The sequence below is a fragment of the Hevea brasiliensis genome, chromosome 2, assembly GCF_030052815.1.
Source record: "Hevea brasiliensis isolate MT/VB/25A 57/8 chromosome 2, ASM3005281v1, whole genome shotgun sequence".
In the NCBI taxonomy this organism is placed as follows: domain Eukaryota; kingdom Viridiplantae; phylum Streptophyta; class Magnoliopsida; order Malpighiales; family Euphorbiaceae; genus Hevea; species Hevea brasiliensis.
The window spans coordinates 31,585,748-31,606,935 of record NC_079494.1 but is presented as its reverse complement, the minus strand read 5'-3'; the positions used below and the strand labels follow the sequence as shown (position 1 = coordinate 31,606,935).

The 21,188-nt window shown below is 35.7% G+C and overlaps 1 non-coding gene across 1 annotated transcript; it reads left to right on the top strand.

Moving 5' to 3' along the window:
* Positions 1–19,163: 19,163 nt before the first annotated feature.
* On the top strand, positions 19,164–19,270 carry LOC131178198 (small nucleolar RNA R71). The gene has a single exon (XR_009147331.1). It is a non-coding gene; the product is annotated as a small nucleolar RNA R71 (small nucleolar RNA).
* The last annotated feature ends 1,918 nt before the right edge of the window (positions 19,271–21,188 follow it).

Below are 21,188 nucleotides of genomic sequence, written 5' to 3'. Positions count from 1 at the left end.
AATATTGTCACTCATATTCTTAACAACTTAAGAATAATATTTCTAACAAAATATCAATGGACCTTTTCTATTACACATAAATATATTATGTAAACGGAAAAGTGGAAATGCCTTTTATTATTAAAAATATGTACAAGATACATACTAAATAATATGCTCTAGGGCATACTACTAACATATGATTGGTGGAAAACCATTCCCCACAGTCTGGTAGAACCTGCAGTGCTAACATGGAATGACTTTCTCAGGGAATTCAGACAGAAATATGTCCCTGATGCTTATGTAGACCAGAAGCTGCAAGAGTTCCTAAGTCTGAAACAGGGGGGCAGATCAGTGGCTAAGTATGAAAGGGAATTTTCCCGCCTTAGCCATTATGCAGTGAGTCTACTCTCTACCAGCAGGGAGAGATGTAAGAGGTTTGAAACTGGCATGAAGCCCAGTATCAGATTACAAGTAGTCGACTTCAAACACACTAACTTCTCTGAACTTATTTCTCAAGCCCTAGAGTTGGAAAGAATTGAGATTGAAGCCGCTCCTGAGAAAAAGAGATTAGAAAAGACAGAGAAAGAGGGAAAATCTGTAGAACAGAGTTCCAGTGGTCCCACTGGAAAGAGGAAGAACTATGAGGGACACAGCAGAGGTGGCAAGAAGTCTGGTAGGGGAAGACATTCAGGACAGAAACCTCCTCTATCTGGTCAACAGAGTACCGGAGGTTCCTACCATTCCCACCAATGTGAAAATTGTGGAAGATATCATGGTGGGATATGCTATAAGGCTAGTGGAGCCTGTTATAACTGTGGAGGCATAGGACATTTTGCCAAGGACTGCACCAGTAGTCGCAGAGTTGGACCACCTCCTACTACTGCAGAAGGGTCGATTGAGCCTTGTCACGAAGCTCACAACCACCTAGCAGGTAGAGGCGGGGTAGAGGTAGCCAAACAGCAGCCAAGGCACGGTAAAACATTCAGAGCAAGGCGATTACTCGGTCAGTCTATGCAATGAGACAGAGGGAAGAGGCCGAGACATCTGACGTTGTGGCTGGTACCTTCTCAACTTTTAACCAAGATGTGTTTGTGTTATTTGATCCGGGTTCTACCCATTCTTATGTGAGTGCTAGCATCATTGATTGCATTGCTGTTCCATGTACAAAAATGGACTTTGAGGTGCTAGTAACAAGTCCGCTAGGACAGGAGGTCAGGGAAATAAATTTTGATACATTAATGATTAGTCCTTTAGGATAGGGATTGTGATAATAAGTGAAATTAGTTTTGGAAGAGTTTATCGATGAAAAGTATTTCCTGACACACCATAAATTATAAAGCTAATTGGCGAGCCTATTTAATGTAAAGCAAGAGGACGTAAAAGTAAGTTACAGTAATAGAATTGCTCTAGATGAAGGCAAAGATGTTACTGTTAGTAATTGTTAATGGATATTGTAATCAGAATAAGTTTGAATATCAGTGAATTCGAAAAGGACAAAGGATAGGAAAGTTTGATCTATTGGGATGTATTGTAGTAACTATGCAATGTTCTTGATTGTTTATACTGTAAACTACAGATTAAAGTACTAACTTGAGATTATTGTGTAGAGCTACGTACTATCTGATAGTACACCTAGATGAGGATAGTTGCCAACGGCATCTGTTTTTGTATAGTTATGCCAGGACATAATTTAATTATTAGAAATAAGTTTTGAAAATCCTACTTAGGGATCTAAAACTCAAAAGTTAGAATATTGAAAGGTTATAGTTCGGTACAAAATAAAGTAAATTATAAAATATTGACAGATAAAAAGAGTTATGGAAGTAGAGATTTGAACAGTTGATTCATATATAACAAAGAAATATTACTAATGTGAGGAAGACTATGGACTAGAATGGTCAGAGGACCAATGACTAGATGAATGATTCTAACATGACCTCAAGGGTCATTCAAGAAGCAACGTGAACCGAAATATTAGACAGCATAATAGTAAGAGGAGATTGGTGTTATCCAAACAAATTAAACATTGTATTAGATTGTTAAAAGTCTTATACAAATTTGAAAAAAAAAAAAAAAAGATTATACGATCATATAGAAAGGAGAAAATAAACGTATGACTATTGTAAGATGGCTATTGGGTAAAATTTCGTGGATGAAATTTATTTAAGGGGGGGAGAATTGTAACACCCCTATGTTCGGTAGTGCGTTCTACTGTTCCGGTGACCAGTGTTGTCCGGACAGCTAGGATGCCTAGAACTACACTTCGTTATGAGTGACGAGACATAAAATAATGAAATACAAGAAAAGAAAATATAAGAAAAACAAAGGAAAAATAATAGCAAAGAAATGTAACCAAGTTAAGCGAGCCGAGAACCCTAGCGATGGGGGACCGCACCGGGAAGTCACGGCGTGGACCGTTGACTAACCCTGGACTGCAGGGAACCCTGAAAACATTTTTAGGACTTAAATAGACCCTTATTGAAGAATAAATATCATTAGTAAGATCAAAGAAAAATTAAATAATTAGTACAAAGAAAAGTGAGAAATCGAAAAACAGAGAAAACCCGGTGTTACCGAAAAATCGGGAATGCAACCCGAACAGGGGCATTATGGTCATTTGACACACCGAATTGTCTTTTGACCTAAATGTCCATTAAAAGTAAATAATATTACACTTAGAAAATGAAATGAAAAATTAATTTAGTGGTACCTAAAGTAAATAACAAAAAATTAAAGGTTAAATGTGGAATAAGTGGGAGTTAAGTTTATAATATGAATTATTTGTGTGAGTGGGCCACTAATGATTAAACTAAACATAAAATGGGCTGATGTAAGTCCACTATAGCAGCTGAAATGTTCATCTTCTTCACTCCTTTAACCTAGCCGAATTGAAGAAGAAAAACACCTCCATTGGCGTTTTCATTCAAGCTTCATCTAACCCATCACTTCACTTCTAAACACTTAGGTTCCTTCATTAAAAATTGTCTACACATCATAAGGAAGAGCTTGATACCAAAATCAAGAAGTTTAATCAAGGTTTGGCAAGTTCCAACCATAAGGTAAGTTTGTATTTTGGAAGATTGCTTTGTTAAACTTTGTGTTCATGTTATGGGTGTTGGTTTTGTGAAGAAAATTTTCAAGTTTGAAGAGTTATTGAGATGTCCATTTTGGACAACCATGGAGTTATGTATTTGATGAAATATTTGAGCATATAGTTGATGAGAAATTATGTTGGTTATGGTGATTTAATGTTCTAGCAAATTATTCCATATGTATATGGTGAATTTTGCACTTGGGATGGAATTTGATGAATTGTATGATACTTTGGTATTGAGGAACATTTTCGGCAGCCTTGGAACTCTTGGATAAATGTATGTGTTCATGAAGGTATTGGCAGAATATTGACATTGAGGATTAATGGATATGTATATAGATTGATTGTGTAAAGTGTATGTAAGAACTAGTAAGGTTTAGGTGTATATGTGATTATACTTAGACTTTGTAAATGTGAGTTTTAATTGGTGTATTAAGGATGTTTGTAATCTGCCCAAAGTGATGTTAATGTAAAGTGGAATATGGTTTTGGTAATGAACCAAAACAGAATTGGTAAGGGAAGTGGACATATAGTAATGTAAGTGTGTAATTGATGTATGTTTAAGTAAGGTAGTTAAGGGCAGTATGCATTTTAGTCAATAACTTTAAATGTGTAACCTCAATTGGTATGAGACCAATTGGAGGTGAAACTAGGCACAAAATGTGCCAACTTTAATTGAGAAAGCATACCAAAATTCTGCTTGCAAGGTGACATAAGAAAATGACCAAATCGGATTAAGTGCAATTGAAACCTAAAAACTGACCAATTGGGCAGCAGTTAGTATTTAGGCCATAACTCACTCAAAATAGGTCCAATTGACCTGAAATTTTAACCATGAATAGTTAAGACCCATACCTACAAGTCTTATGAAGACACCAAAGCCCAGAAATGACCAGAAGTAAGTCAAAAAGCTTGCACAAGTTCGGGTCCAAAAACTGGCCGAACCAAAGTTGACCAAATTGACCTAAAATTGACCTAATTTGATGCCATTTGACCAGCAATAGTATAATGACCATAACTTGGTCTACTTAACTCAGAATGACCTAAAATTTTGCCCCGCGTTCCATAAGACATAGATCTACGAGTTTGTAGTTTTGACCGAAACCCAAAAACCGAGGGAACTAGGTCGTCCGGCTAGGTCAAACTAGTATCCCGGAACCCAGCAAATTGCAAGAAAATGCACTAAACAAGGAAATGAGTTTGGTAAAACGTACCAACCCTAAAATACTATCGAATGTGACATATTAGTGACACTAAAACCTAGTTTACCTAAAACGCATCGAGGGTTGGTATATTAGGTGATTGAGCAAATAATAGCCTTCAGTGAATTACTTATCGAACATTATCGTTAGAGAAAATTTAATTTAGTACTGAAATACTTCAAATTGTGTTTCTCAGTTAGCAAAGACTCAGGAAAAGGGAAGGAAACACTGATTCCAGACCAGGAGACAATTATCAGAGGTTTGTGCACAACTAGTTTTCAACTGATTTTACTCTGAATAAGATTTCATATGATTAATTGTATGTTATTGATTTAAATTGTGTTTGTGCACAATAGTATTTCTTTTGAATTTTTCAATTGAAATGAATTATGACTATTTATACATTATTGTTTTAAATTGTGGAAATGTGTTTGAACGGATATTTATTGCTTGAAAAGCATTGTAAATGATTTGATGGATACTATTGATTGAAAAGCACTGTAAATGGTTTTTGTGGAAATTAAAGATAATTATGAATTGTGTTGCCATTTTGTGAATGAAATTATAACTTTGGAAATTTATTGGATTCTCACGAATCATTTGAATAAAATGTTTGGAATTGATTTTTTGTTCACACTTAGCATGACAGTATCATATCATTCCTTCTCCATTTATGGGGTTGTGATCGTTTATTTTCCTTCTCCAGTTATGGAGTCGTGATCGTTTATTTTTCTCCCTCTCTGGTTTACCAGTTGAGGTGATCGGATGAGTACTCATTATATAGCTAGCTCCCTTCCTCATTGATTTCGATTAGTGGGATTGTGATTGCTTTGTCGTGGTGTACAACGCGGCATTGATCGGAAATTTGTGTCATGGCTTAAGTTGTGAATGAATTGGCAACACTGTATTCTTAACTTATTCGACTAAATTGTGTTGTTATGCGATTTGATAATTTGTGAAATGAAGTTTAAATTCTTACTGACATTTACTGTCTTTCGAATTTAACTATGTTTTGATTATTGAGATTTATTGTGAGATTGTGTTAAATTCCTTATGACAGTATTGTCTTGAATTTAACTATGGTTTTTAAGTATCCACTATTTAATTGAATTATGAATTGTGATTTAAATTTGTATTTAGTTAATGTTGTGCACCCCTGAGACATTGTCTCAGCGATAGCTTTTTATTGCTGTCGCAGGTAGACAGACAGACAGTGCAGCAGACTAGGCTGCTAGTACCTCCAGCGAGAGACTAGCTAAGACCTTCTCCAGAGATCGACCGAGAGCCCAGTAAACCACAGACTGGGTAAGACCTTCTGCAGCTCTGCATAGTGTCCGTGTCACCTCACCGACGTCAGTGAATTGGTAGGACACTAGGTTTCATTTTGGGTATTTTGTAATTAACTTTTATTTTCTCATATGTAATTGAAACTTATGTAATGTATTTTGGTATTAATGTAAATAATGGAAATTGTATTTATGAATGGAAAATTGAGTATTTATTTATTGCTTATATATGAATACCATGAGAAATGAATGATTGAGAAATGGAAATGTTATTGAAAAAAAAAATATTGAGATTTTGTTGATGATATGGAGTTTGGGATTGATTGAAAATTTCTCCATTTTTTAGCCAGTACTCTGCCGGATTTTCTATAAAAAAATATTGAGATTTTGTTGATGATATGGAGTTTGGAAGTGTTTTTCACAGGTTCCGAAGAACTATTTTCTCCATTTTTAGCCAGTACTCTGCCAGATTTTCTATAAAATTTGCGGAACCTCAAATAAATTTATGATTTCACTAAATGACTTAAATGAATTATATTTCACAAATTGTACTCCATAACTATAAAAAAATAATAATAAATTAGGAAGAATAAAAAAAAATCATTGAATTAAAATAGGGTGTTCCGGTACACTGTGTGGCATATCTTGCTCGGCTACACTGTAGACGGGTAAGGATTGTCACACTCCTTCACCTACAAGAGTTGTACGGTGAGCACAGCAGGAATGCTAGGTATGAGATATCTAGACAGCTATTCCGTATGAGGATGTTTGAGGGACAGAATGTTGGGGATTATGTCCACAAGATGATTCGGCTGATTGAGCAGTTGGAACATCTTGACTTCAACATGGATTTCCAACTACAGATGGATTTGATCCTTCAGTCCCTTCCTGAGTCTTTTGGGAATTTTGTGACAAATTTCCATATGACTCAACAGGAATGCACCTTAGCTGGTTTACTCAACATGCTGGTTATTTCCCAAATGAATATGCCGAGCAATAAAGAAAAAGAGGTAGCTTTGATTGCATCTTCTTCTGCTGGAAAGTCCAACAAGAAGAAGGGCAATAAGAAAAAGAAACCTCAGATTCCTGGTCCTTCCAAGAAAATAGCTAAATAGAAAAGGAAGACTAAAGTTGATGGAGGCAAAAGAAAGTGTTTCCACTGCCAAAAGGATGGGCACTGGAAAAGGAACTGCCCAGAGTATCTTGCTTCTCTGAAGGACAAGAAGGATACACCTTCGGAAGGTATGTCCATATCTTGTTATTTAGATTCTGATGATACTCATAGTTCATCTACAGCTTGGGTTTTAGATACTGGCGCCAGTTCTCACATTTCTAATGATATGCAGGAACTAGCAAATAGTAGCAGCTTGCGTTCTCAAGATATTAAAGTCCGGATTGGCAATGGCTCAACTGTTGAAGCTTTAGCCATAGGATCTAAATCTTTTTACATGTTTGGACATGTTTTGTGTTTGGATAATATTTTATATGTACCTGATGCTTTTAAGAACATCATTTCTATATCTAGTTTGACTAGAAATGGCTATGAATTTCAGTTCACAGATGATGTTTACAATATTTATTTTGGAAATAAATATGTTTGTTCGGGTTATATGAATGATGGTCTTTATTATTTGGATAATAATGACGAACACAAATTGAATGCAAGTGATCTAAAAGAATGCAATGCCATGGTGAAAACCAACTCAAGTTCAAAACATATTTGGCATGTAAGGTTATGTCATGTTGTAGAAGATAGGATTGCAAAACTGGAGAAAATGGGGATTCTATCCTCATTGGGCTCTGAGCCTACTCCAACTTGTGAATCTTGCCTTCAGGGCAAAATGACTAGATCACCCTTTGTTGGACAAGGGCTAAGAGCTGAAAATATTTTGGAGCTAATACATAGTGATGTATGTGGTCCATTTAAAGAAATGGGTAGAGGGGGCTTTCATTATTTTATTACCTTTACTGATGATAAATCAAGATTTTGGTATTTGTATTTGATGAAATACAAACATGAATCCTTTGAAAAGTTTAAAGAATTTAAATCTAAAGTAGAAAATCAAACAGAAAAGAGTATTAAAGCTCTTCGATCAGATCGTGGAGGTGAATATTTGAGTACTGAATTTGATGAATACTTGAGAGAGCATGGCATTGTTTCTCAGTTGACTCCTCCAGGAACGCCACAGCTGAATGGTGTATCTGAAAGGAGAAATCGTACCCTATTGGATATGGTACGCAATATAATGAGCTATACTGATATGCCAATCTTCTTTTGGGGATTTGCATTAGAATCAGCTTTGTATATTCTGAATAGATCCCATCAAAATCAGTTTCTTCCACACCTTATGAGATATGGCATGGAAGAAAACCAAGTATTAAGCATGTTAAGATTTGAGGTTGTCCAGCTTATATCAAAAAGCTGAACACTGATAAATTGGAGACCAAATCAGAAAAAGGTCGATCCGTTGGATATCCAAAAGTTAGTTTTGGATATTATTTTTATTTGCCTACTTCACAAAAGGTTGTGAAAAGTAGAGATGCCACATTTCTTGAACAACAGTTTGTTCAAGAAGGAGGCAAAAGAAGGCAAATAGAGTTAGAATTGGCGAATTCTTACCAACCAACAGATTAGATGGAGATAGATCCATCTAGTCAACCTATACCCATTGATGAAACATCTACAGCTGTTCCTCTTAGAACAACCAGGGTATCTCACCTACTAGTGAGATATGGTTTTCTTCATGAAGAAGAACAAGAGTTGTCTACTAATGAAGAAGTAGATCATGGAGATGATCCACTTACCTATGAAGAAGCTATATCAGATATAGACTCTTCAAAATGGATTGATGCTATGAAATCCGAGATTGATTCCATGTATAAAAATCAAGTTTGGGATCTTGTTGACCCACCTGAAGGTATTATACCTATAGGGAACAAATGGGTTTGGTTCTGATAGAAAGGTAGAGACCTATAAGGCAAGGCTAGTAGCGAAAGGGTTTTGCCAAAGGCAAGGAGTCGACTATGAGGAGACTTTCTCGCCAATTGCCATACTTAAATCAATTAGGATTTTATTAGCAATAGCTGCATACTATGATTATGGGATTTGGCAGATGGATGTCAAAACAGCTTTTCTCAATGGATACATTGAAGAAAACATTTTCATGGAATAACCTAAGGGTTTTGAATCCCAAAATGGTTCCAAGGTATGCAAGCTAAAGCGATCCATTTATGGGTTGAAACAAGCTTCGAGGAGTTGGAACATCCGTTTTGATGAAGCCATTAAATCCTTTGGTTTTATCAAAAATGAGGATGAGCCATGTGTATATAAGAAGGTTAGTGACAGTGCTATCACTTTCCTTGTCTTATATGTGGATGACATACTGTTAATAGGTAATAACACAGGTATGTTGACAATTATAAAGGTATGGTTGTCAAATACATTCTCCATGAAAGACTTAGGGGAGGCAACCTATATTCTTGGGATTCGCATATATAGAGATAGAGCGAAAAGAATAATTGGTTTATCCCAAAGTCTATACTTGGAAAAGTTGTTAAAGAGGTTTAACATGCTTGATTCCAAGAGAGGATTGTTACCAGTGAGACATGATATCCACCTTTCTAAAGAGATGTCTCCAAAGACACCTGAAGAAAGAGATAAGATGGCTAGGATTCCATATGCTTCGGCTATTGGAAGTTTAATGTATGCAATATTGTGTATTAGGCCAGATATTGCATATGCTGTTAGTTTGACTAGCAGGTATCAATCCAATTCAGGTTTGGAACACTGGATAGCTGTTAAGAATATCCTTAAGTACTTGAGAAGAACTAAGGATTTATTCTTGATTTATGGAGGTGGAGACTTGCAATTGGATGGTTATACTGATTCTGATTTCTAATCAGATATTGATGATAGAAAGTCTACCTCTGGATATGTGTTCATTTGTAATGGAGGAGCAGTTAGTTGAAAGAGTTCCAAACAAAGCATGACTGCAGATTCCACTACAGAGGCTGAGTATATTGCAGCATCAGATGTTGCAAAGGAAGCTGTTTGGATAAAGAAGTTCGTGGCAGAACTTACAGTAGTTCCTTCCATTGAGTCGGTTCCCACTACCTTTGTGACAACAATGGAGCGATCATACTGAGCTAAGGAACCAAGGTCTCACCAGAAATCCAAACACATAGAAAGGCGCTACCACATTATCAGAGAAATAGTTGGGCGAGGCGATGTAGCCATGCAGAAAATAGCATCAGCTGAAAATCCAGCTGATCCATTCACTAAGCCTATGTCATAGACTTAGTTAGACCGACATCTTAAGAAGATAGGTCTAAGATATTGTAATGAATGGCTCTAATGCTAGTGGGAGATTGTTAGTAGTATGCCTTAGAGCATATCATTTAGTATGTATCTTGTACATATTTTTATTAATAAAAGGCATTTCCACTTTTCCGTTTATATAATATATTTATGTGTAATAGAAAAGGTCCATTGATATTTTGTTAGAAATATTATTCTTAAGTTGTTAAGAATATGAGTGACAATATTTCTAACACAAAGTATCATAAATAGGTTCACAATCGAGGATACTTCATAATAAGGACATGACTTATCCAGAAAGATTTTATTCATGTTTGTTCCCCAATTATTTATGAGATATAAATAAGATGGAATGGTGAGTCTCATGCCATATAACAAACATGATAGGCACTTATAAATGATAAGTAGGCCGAACCAGTGACACTTATGACAAGCACATGGAGTTCACTCTTGTCAATGTTTTATCATAAATCATATCAGTGCATATAATCTTTAGACCTGAGATAGCACAGTTATCTTGTATATAGGTAGTTTGAGTTTGATACTGCTTTCATACTTGTACTGTGTATGAGTATATGGGCATCTGTTGGCTCCTACTAGTTATATATGGAGGTAGGTATTGATCAAGATGGAATCTGTTCCTCTAAGTAAATAGAGATAAAATCCTATGTTCATTTAATTGTTCTTGATGTTTCAAGTTCCTAGCCAGGACAGATAGATTTATTCAGAAAAGAGTTTCTGATGAGAAAATCTTTTTAATCAAGAACTGGAATTAAAAGAGAACATAATATTCATAGCAAATGGAGTTTGACATAAACCATGACTCCAGCTTGAGTTGGGATTTTGTAACAGAGAGATTCTAGTGCATGGTAACATATGATTATAGATTCATTTAAGGTAAACCTTATTACTAATTGGGTGGCCATGGCATGCTATGTTATGCTAGTTGTTAACCATGGTCTATGAGGTTCATAAAATAATTTAGAGAAATCATTTATGGTAAGAAAGAGTTCTGATGATATTAAGAGTTGATATCATGTCTCATTGCCAATTAGTAATGAGCCTAGTAAGTCACACACATACACAAGTTATCACCTATTTAAATATGATTTAATTAATTAATTAAAGAGTTTAATTGATTAATTAAATAGGTTTAGTTTGTAATTAAATTGCAAAGTCCCTGGCATGACTTGAAACCAAATCTAGATTCTTGGATGTATAGTATAAGTTAAATTTATATTTAAAGTGTTTAAATATGAATTTAATTAATGAAAAATTAATTAATAGAGATTAATTAATTAATTTATATTTGATATAAATTAAAAGAAGAAAAAAATAAATATTTTGGGTTAAGAACTCAAAATTAAGACACAGGGGCATTTTGGTCATTTCACACTGTGACACGTGGCACCATGAGATGGTGACACATGGGATTACATGTAAGCTTGCCAAATGTTTTTAATCATGCAAGATGATTAAAATCAAGATTAAATATAGTTTTGACACTTGGCACAATGTGATTGGTTCACTTAAACCTAGAGCTAATCAAAGGGTGACATGTGGCAAGGGTTTAATGTGTTAAACTAGCTATATAAGTGTTGTTATGAAAAAGAAAAACAACCAGTAGCCACTCCTCTCCTTTGTCACGCCATTTTGAGGCTCTCTGTCTATTCTTCTTCATCTCTCATCAATTCAAAGAGATTAGCCATCAATCTCTTGAATTAAAAACACTAGAAATTGTTTATAGTGTCATGTTTACATCTTTAATCTCTTAAAAGGTAGAACTTGAATTTTTAATTAATAGAAAAAAGCTTTAGAAGCTGTTCAAGGGCTGCCATAGGTGTTCTTGGTGTGGACAAACTAGAGGGACAACATCTGGTGTCCTGAAGACAAATCTCAAAAGGCGCAGACACGCTGCAGTGCATCAAGAGGTTTGTGTAATTGTTCTTGATTTAATCTAGGGTTCTAAAATTAATATGATTAATTTTGAAAATCTTAAATGGCAAATACAGATCCAAAAACATATTAAAAGAGTTTTAATATGTTGTTTATCATTGAAATCAAATAGATAAAAATAAATCTTGCATGATGCATGTGACTCTAGGTGAAAATTTTTGAATTCAATGGTATAAACTTGTGTTTTTCACGCTTCCATTCCTTCAGTGGCCACTCTAGCATTGTTGGTTGGTGTCGCAATTGCTTTTACCCATTTTGACATTCAACTCTAACCAGAATATACTTGTTTCCACGGGAAGAGGGAAATGGGCCTATGAGGTTTATTCCCAATACATCAAATAATTATATCTCAAGTATACCATGCAGTGGCATTTCATTCCTTCTTGAACTGTTACCTGTTCTTTGGCATTGATCACAACCTAGCACAAAGGATCTTACATCCTTAAACAAATTTGGCCAGTAAAACCCTACTTGCAAAATCTTGGCTGTGGTTTTTCAGGTGTCGAAGTGTCCTCCATACAGTAATGAATAGCAGTGATGAATGATACTTTCCATATCTTCCTCTGGTATATATTTTCTTATCAGCCCATCATTACATCTCTTGTATAGTAGAGGTTCCTCCTATATGTAATATCTCACATCTTGTAGGAATTTCTTCCTTTGCTGATAAGTCATGTTTGGAGGTAGTACCCTGCACACAAGAAAATTAACAAAGTCAGCATACCATGGAGCCTTGGAGAATGCAAGTAATTGCTCATCAGGAAATGAATCATCAATTGGTAAGTCTTCAAAGTCCTCAGTGTACTCCAATTTTAATCTCGAAAGATGGTCAGCTACTACATTTTTGGATCCTTTTTTTACCTTGATTTCAAGGTCAAATTCTTGCAGGAGTAGAATCCATCGAATCAGCCATGGTTTTGCTTCCTTCTTTTTTAAAAGGTACTGGATTACAACATGATTTGTTAATACAATGACTTTTGATTCAATGAGGTAAGATCTAAACTTGTCCATTGTAAACACCACTGCTAGGAATTCCTTCTCTGTGGTGGCATAATTTATTTGCGCATCATTGAGTGTCTTGCTAGCATAATAAATAGCATCGAGCTTTTTATCTTTTCTTTGCCAGAGCACTGCTCCAACTGTAAAGTCACTTACTTCACACATCACCTCGAATGGTAACTCCCAATTTTGTGGCTGCATTATTGGTGCTGATATCAGGGCCTCTTTGATCCTGTTAAAGGAGACAAGGCAATTTTCATCAAAATCAAAGGGAACATCTTGACTTAACAAATTGGTAAGTGGCTTAGCTATTTTGGAAACGTCCTTGATGAATCTTCTGTAGAATCCTAAATGTCCCAAAAAGCTTCGCACTCCCTTAACTGCTGTTGGGGGTGGCATGTTTTCAATGATCTCAATTTTTGCCTTATCAACTTCAATTCCTCTTTCTGATATCAAATGTCCCAGAACTATACCTTCCTTACCATGAAGTGGCATTTTTCCCAATTTAGGACCAGGTTTGATTCTTCACATCTTTGCAACACCTTAGATAAATTAGCTAGGTAATCATCAAAAGTAGTTCCATAGATAAAAAAATTATCCATAAAACTTCCATAATATCTTCAATATAATTAGAAAAGATGGCCATCATGCATCTTTGAAAGGTAGCAGTATAACATCCTCACTTTAGCTAGTCCGTACAGTCTACTGTTCAGGCGACCAATGTCAGTTTAGGCAGCTAGAATGTTTGAAATTATAATTAGCCTAAAGTGGGGATTTATAATGAAACTAACTAATACTCATAAAAATCAAGGAAAATTTATAGGAATGAAATACACTAAGGTTAAACGAGCCAAAACTCCAGTGATGAGTAACCTGAAGGGGAAGTGATGGTGAAGGCCGTTAACAATCCTAAACCTAGGGGAAAAATTAAAAATTAATTTTTGGGACTCCAAAGAAGGGTCATTGAGCTTCTTATGGCATTAGAATGCCAAGAAAATGCTTAGAAAAATTTTTCAATTGGTACAGACAATTTTGGCTCATTAAGCCAAATGGAGGGCATTTTGGTCATTTCGTCTTCAGAGATGATTTTTGACTAACTTGTCCATTTGTGTAAATAAATTATATGACACAAAATGTGAATAAATATTGTTAAAAATTTAATTGAAATTAAATAGACAAGAAAAGGATGAAAAAATGAAAGAAATTGGAATTATGACATCATAATGATGTCATTAAAATTCTCCCACCCAATCCAATGTTGACACATGGCACAAGTTTATTTAAAAAGACTTAATGGGTAGAAAAATGAACAAAAAAAATCAAAAGCTTCTTATCCCTTCTTCTTGTCGTCTCACTCCTCTCCCATGGCCACCATTGTCAAGCTTTCTAAAGCTTGATTTCCATGGTTTTTCACCCACTAAACCCTAAGTTGTCAATACAAAAACTTATTCTTTCATCTTGGTAAATCTTTTGGGAGCAAAAAGAAAAGAAAAAGAAGAACCCTAGTAAGTTGGAATTTCACTCCATTAGAGGTTAGTGACTTAAACTTGCTTTTCTCTTTAAATTCATGTTGAAGGAGTGGTAATTGATGCAAATCTGCAAAAAAAATTTAGTAAACATTATGTGTCTATCTTGCTCTAAATTCCAACAACCTTGAACTTGGTAGTGTTTTGAAGAATTCTTAGAATTAAAGTGGTATAGTGTCTGCCCTTAACATTAATTTATTAGTTAGGATAGTGAAAGGTAAGTGAATGCAAGTTTTGAGATGGTTGAGCTAGGGTTTGGGATGAAAATAAGACTTTGATCATGTGATGGTGAAAGTAGGTTTTAATGGTCAATTAGTGACCATTTGGTTTTGTTTGAATAAGAAATGAAGTGGTTTGTGTAGTGGGAATTGAGTTTAGTGTGGCTGCCCTTGGTGACCTGCAGGACTGAGCATGAGTCCAGCAGGTTTGGGTAGAAATAACTAGAATTGTAGAGGTTCAATTAGTGCAAGGCTAATTGGACATGAAACTAGACACATAATGGCACAAATTTGGTGAAGAAACCATGCCCAGAAAATCAAATCAAGTTGACCTAAAGATTACCCTAATCCGGGTGACCTGCAATCTGCCTGGGTAAAATGACCAAATGAATAGTGTTTAGTCATTTGGTCATAACTCAATGTGGGAAGGTCCAATTGAGCTGAAATTTTTCTAGCAACAATCTGAGATATATACCTACAACTTTCATGAAGAAACCTAACCTAAATTATGACGATAACATATTCAAAAAGTGACTTGTAGTCACTGCTCAAAATACTATAGATTTGGTCAGTCCAGAAAATCTGGAAAATTTGTAATCCGGCCAGTTGTGATTTTTGGGCCATAACTTGAGCTACAAAACTCCAAATGAAGTGATTCAAAAAAAAAAATGTAATAGACAAAATAAGGAACAACTTTCATGTTGACCACTTTTCCAAATTCCCACTGCAAAAATGACTAATAGAATAGTAAACACAAAGCTTGAAATCTGAAAATTTTGAACAATTAACATTAAGCTTAGAAATGGTATTGGCAACCAATACCAACAATTTTAGAATACAAAATGTGGTATGTTGGGAATATTAAAACCAATGTACCTATTGTCCATGTAAAGTCAATATTTTTGTTGACTAATGAATTGAATAGTAACACCAAAACTTGAATTTCAAGAATTGTGAAACTTAAAAGTGTAATATGCCCTAGTATAACTAGCAAGATTGGTTTGGATAGGTTGGCATGCCAATAGGGTTCTGTTAGCAGTACTGCATATGGCTTCATGTCATTCTGTGTTTTATGGCCTCATGTGCCATTTTGTGACATAATAGCCTTTGGCTATGTTAATTGAGTCATTATACTTGAATTATATCCTTGATGATTATTACAGCTTATTAGCTGTTCTGTTGCACACCGGGACACACAATGTGACCGATGGTGTGATGGTCTGAGGTACTTAGTACCTAGTGCCAGTTTACCCGTTTATCCAGTCCAGTCATCTAGTATGGGTTACTCGGGCAATGATAATGAATTTTGCAAAATTTTAATCAACTTATATTGCAACAAATGCCAGAAATTAAGTCTACCAAAAATGTAAACATGCATTCTGCATATTTACTTTATTTTAATTATTTTATTTTATATTATCACCGCTAAGCAATTAAGCAGAATTGCTTAGCGCGTCGCTTTTGCCACACGCAGGTACTGGAGACATAGCTGGGGAGTCCAGCAGACCTCATACAGGGTGAGCTTTCAGATCTGCACACGGAGTCCAGAGTCACCTCACATTTGCAGTGCATTTGGTAGGACATTAAGCCACTTTTGGCATTTTGGTATTTTGTTGTTTTGTATTTTGTCAACTTCTTTAATGTATATTTTAAACTCATGTAACTATGCTTTTGATATAATTATCTATGAACTATGTTTAGTGATAAATGTGAGCATTTCTCATTGAGTTGACTGTGATATGAAATGAATGGAATTTTGAGATACTGAAGTCATTAGAGAAATTGTTGAGAATATATTGGTGGTTGAATGAGAATGATGTGATGATTTTATTGGAAGTGTTTTTAACAGATTCAGAAGAACTGCTTTTCCAATTTATAGTTGGCACTCTGGTGGATTTTCTATAAAATTTCCAAAAAATTCATATTAATAAAATATTGTAAATAAAAAAGTAAAAAGGGTAAATTGAATTGAAATATGATTCGGTGCTCTGGCACATTGTGTGGCATATAAACGGGTAAGGGGTGTCACAAGCAGGGGCATTACAAAGACCAAAAGGCATTCTCCTATATGCAAATGTTCCATAGGGACAAGTGACTATTGTCTTTTCTTAGTCTTCTGGGTGAATAGGAATTTGAAAGAATCCCGAATACCCATCTAGATAACAGAAATAAGAGTGTTTCACTAACCTTTCTAACATTTGGTCGATGAAAGGGAGAGGGAAATGGTCTTTCCTAGTAGCACTGTTCAATTTCCTATAATCTATGCACATTCGCCAACCAGTGACTACTCTAGTAGGGATTAGTTCATTGTTTGCATTTTAGATAATAGTTGTCCCACCTTTTTTAGGAACAACATGTACTGGACTAACCCATTTATTATCAGAAATTGAGTATATGATACCCGCATCTAATAGTTTAAAAATTTCTTTCTTGACTACTTCTTTCATGTTTGGGTTAAGTCTTCTTTGGTGTTTGATCATGGGTTTACTGTTTTCTTCCAAGGGTATCCTATGCATGCAAATCGAAGGGTTGATTCCCTTCAGGTCTTCTATTTTATACCCTATGGCTTTGCTATGGATCCTAAGTTCTATTAACAATTTTTCCTCTTCTAACTTAGATAGGTAAGCATTGATTATAACAGGATATTTAGAATTTGAGTCCACAAATGCGTACCTTAGTGAGGAGGGGAGAGGTTTAAGCTCTACCTATTTGGCATTTTCCTAGAGCTTACCTTTCGTTTGTTCCTCCTTCAACTTCTCCATCTCAGAAGCCTTAGCTAAGGGTAAGGGTGGATGAGCTACTAACTATTGTGTACAGGCTGTTATTTCTGTATTTTCATCATCCACTGTGTTGCTGTGCACAATACATGCTTCAAGAGGATCTTTAGGATATGTCTTATGAAATTCTTTTTCAACTTGTTCGTCAATTATGTCTACCTTGAAGCATTCATCAGGTTTAAATTTGTGTTTCATTTTGTCGAACAAGTTGAACTCCACTTCTTCTTCTCCTACCTTGAGGGTTAGTCTCCCATTTTTAACATCTATGATGGTTCCGGTAGTTGCCAAGAATGGTCTTCCCAAGATGATAGGAATTTGAACATCTTCTTCCATTTCAAGGACAACAAAGTCCACTTGAATGAAGAATTTGCCCACTTTGATAGGAATGTTCTCAAGTATTCCCATAGGATATTTAACAGATCGATCAGCCAATTGCAATGAGATTATTGTGGGCTTCAGTTCTCCGATCTCCAGCTTTTTACATATTAATAGAGGCATTAAACTGATGCTTGCCCCAAGATCGTAGAGGGCATTGTCTATTTTCTTATTACCAATGAGGCAAGGTATGGAGAAGCTTCCTGGATCCTTCAACTTTGGAAGCAGTTTGTTTTGCAGTATTGCACTGCATTCCGCTATTAGAGCTACTATTCTATAGTTTTCTAGCTAGCTTTTCTTTCACAGAATTTCCTTAATAAATTTGGCATAGGATGGCATCTGAGAAAGTGCTTCAGTGAAGGGGATGTTGATGTAAAGTTTCTGTAAAATGTCCAAAACCTTCCCAAACTGCTTGTCCAATTTGGCTTTCTGAAATCTCTGAGGAAAAGGTATGGGGGGTTGGTATGGCTCTGGTAATTTCTTTGTCTTCCTTGCTTCCTCTTCCTAATCTTTCTTAACTTCTTCCTCCTTTTTCTTTGCTTAGCCTTTAGATTTTTCTATGCTTTCCTCTGTCGGTTCTACCTCTGGTGGTACTAGAGTTCTCCCACTCCTCAGTGTAACTGCCTTACAATGCTCCTTTGGGTTCATTTCTGGTTGGCTAGGCAGTTTGCCGGTAGCCTTACTTGAAGAACTTGCTTGCTGAGCGATTTGATCTCTGGCATCTTGTTATGAGTAGCAAGTTGGTCCATTCTAGAAGTTAGCTATTTAATCAATTCATTTTGTTATTGTTGAGCTACTAGGAATCCTTCCATCATGGTTTCCATGGTCATTTTCAGTTCAGGTTTTTAAGGTTGGAGAGGTAGTGATGGTTGTGCAAAGTTTTAACCTCTGTTCTGAAATCCACAAGGTGCTGGTGGTTTATACCCTTGTTGCTTGTTTATTGGCTTGTTCTACTGATTGAACCATGAGAAATTTAGGTACTTCCTCCATCTAGGGTTATAAGTATTTGAATATGGATTATTGAGCTGCCTCTGGTTGAAGTTTCCTCCATTATTCACATAGTTCATCTATTTTGTGGAGGGTTCATTGAAATTGCTGTATTCTGAACTCATGTATCCTCCTCTATAGCTGTCCTCATGTTGACTGTTTGTACCCACTGCGTTTGCATGCATTCTTTCGAGTTTCTTTGTGAGCTAATCAAATTGAGCATTTATCATGCTTAGGGTGTCTTCTTCCAGGAACCCTGCAGTTCTCCTTGCATTTCCTCTTTCATTGACCACTCATAATTATGGTATCCAACCCTTTCTGGAAGTTTAAGTGCTTGTGTCACTGTTTTCTCCATTAGATCACCCTCTGCAGCTGAATTAACTGTGCTCCTTGTAGAGGGTAGTAATCCATTATAGAAATTTTGCACTAATAGCCAATCTTCTATGCCATGGTGTGGACATTCCCTCTGCAGGTCTTTATATCTTTCCCATGCACCATAGAGTGATTCTTCTTCCTTTTGTCTAAAGGTGTTGAGCTCAAGCCTCAGTTTTGCAGTCTTCGTAGGTGGAAAAGACCTTGCTAGAAAAGCTTGAGAAAGGTTTTCCCAAGTGGTGAACATTCCAATAGGTTGAGAAAGTAACCACTTCCTTACTCTGTCCTGAAGGGAGAATGGAAATGCTCTGAGTCTTATTGCTTGATCAGACACTCCATTCATCTTGAATGTGTCACATAGGGCAAGAAAGCACTGGAGGTGATAGTGTGGGTCTTCTGTTGGTGAACCTACAAACTGAGTTTGTTGAATCATTTGGAGCCATGCTGGTTTTAATTCAAAGTTGTTGGCTTCCATTGCGGGTCTAGTGACACTAGGCTGAAATCCTTGGGCAGATGGAGCTATGAAATCTCTTAAGAGTCTTGATCTATCATTATTATCGACCTTGCTCTTGATGTTTCCTTTCCCTCCTAATGGCTTTCAGAGTTCTGTCTATCTCTGGACCACAATCTAAAATTTCTTCTTCTGGCCTTGTTCTGGTCATATACCAAATCGGGCACCCGAGAGAAAAGAAGAGAAATATAACTAGTAAAATAAAATTATATAATAAATATAATTGCCTAAATCAGCTAAATTGCCTATTGCTAGATATTGCTAAAACAAAAAAAATTCCCTGGCAATGGCACTAAAAACTTGTTTCGCTATTTTGCAACCACCACAAGTGCACGGATCGCTAACAAGTAATAATGTGATGAGTAGAGTATCGTTCCCACGAGGAATTTATTTAGTAAGTACTAATCTACACAGTAATTTTGACTGTCTAGGCTATCGAATACTTAGGGAATGAAGTTTATTAACGTTAAATACTAGAATGGTAAACTTAAAATGAAGTAATCAATTTTGGAACAATTCCGGAATTAAGATTTCACACTTGAACTTTTCTATGGATGTTATTGTAACAACCCTATTTGCATAGCCTGGTATATTTCACTGTTCCAGTGACCGGAGTCGGTCTAGACAACTAAAGAGATTAGAACCATGCTTAAGACAACTAGAGAAGCCATAAACCAAATAATTAGTAATGTCCAATTAGTTAAGTATAAACAAGAAAAACGGAACAAAAGAAGTTAAACGAGCCGAGAGTCACAGCGATGGGTCACCTTCTTAGGAACGACTGTGAAGTCATTTTAAACTCAAATTTCAAACAGTAAAATGTGACGCAGCGGTCCTTAGAAACTTTATAAACACAGTGGAAAAGAGAAAATCATGAAAAAGAACTGTTAAGCTAGTCAAATAATTAGGTCAGGGAGCCGGAAGAAATATGGAATTAATTGCAAACCGGGATGAACCGGCGAGGGGCAATTTGGTCAATTGACCCCGAGAGCTGACTCCTGACCTAACTGTCAAATAAAATCGGAGAAAAGAAAATTTAGGAATCGAGAATTAAATAAAAGAACTAATAGAAAAATAAATAAAAAAAAAGAAAATGGAAAAGTCAAAAGGTGATGACATCATGCATGATGCCATAAAAACAATACTTAATATATTTATTTAATTGGGATTTTTGGGTCTTCCATAAAGATAAAAACAAATGAAAAGAAACAAAAAAATTCATTTGGTCATTTTTTTTTTCCTTGTTGCCGCCTCCCATCCTTCTCTCTCCCTCACCATTGCAAACTCCATTAAAGCTTGTCTTCAAGCTTTGAAACCACCATTAAACCTCAAATCCTCCCATACATGCTTCACAAAAACTTGTTCTAGTCACTTAAGAAGGAGCTTGACAACAAAAAGAAAAAAGAAAGGAAGAAGTTTTGAAGAAAAAGAAATTCTACATAAAAGGTTAGTAATCAAATTTGATAATTTGAGTTTGATTCTTACATTTCTAACTTATTGAGCTTGTAAATAAACTTAAAATGGAAAGAAAATTTGTTGAGGGATTATATAGAATTTTGGATAGCTAAGGTTTGGTTGGACAAAG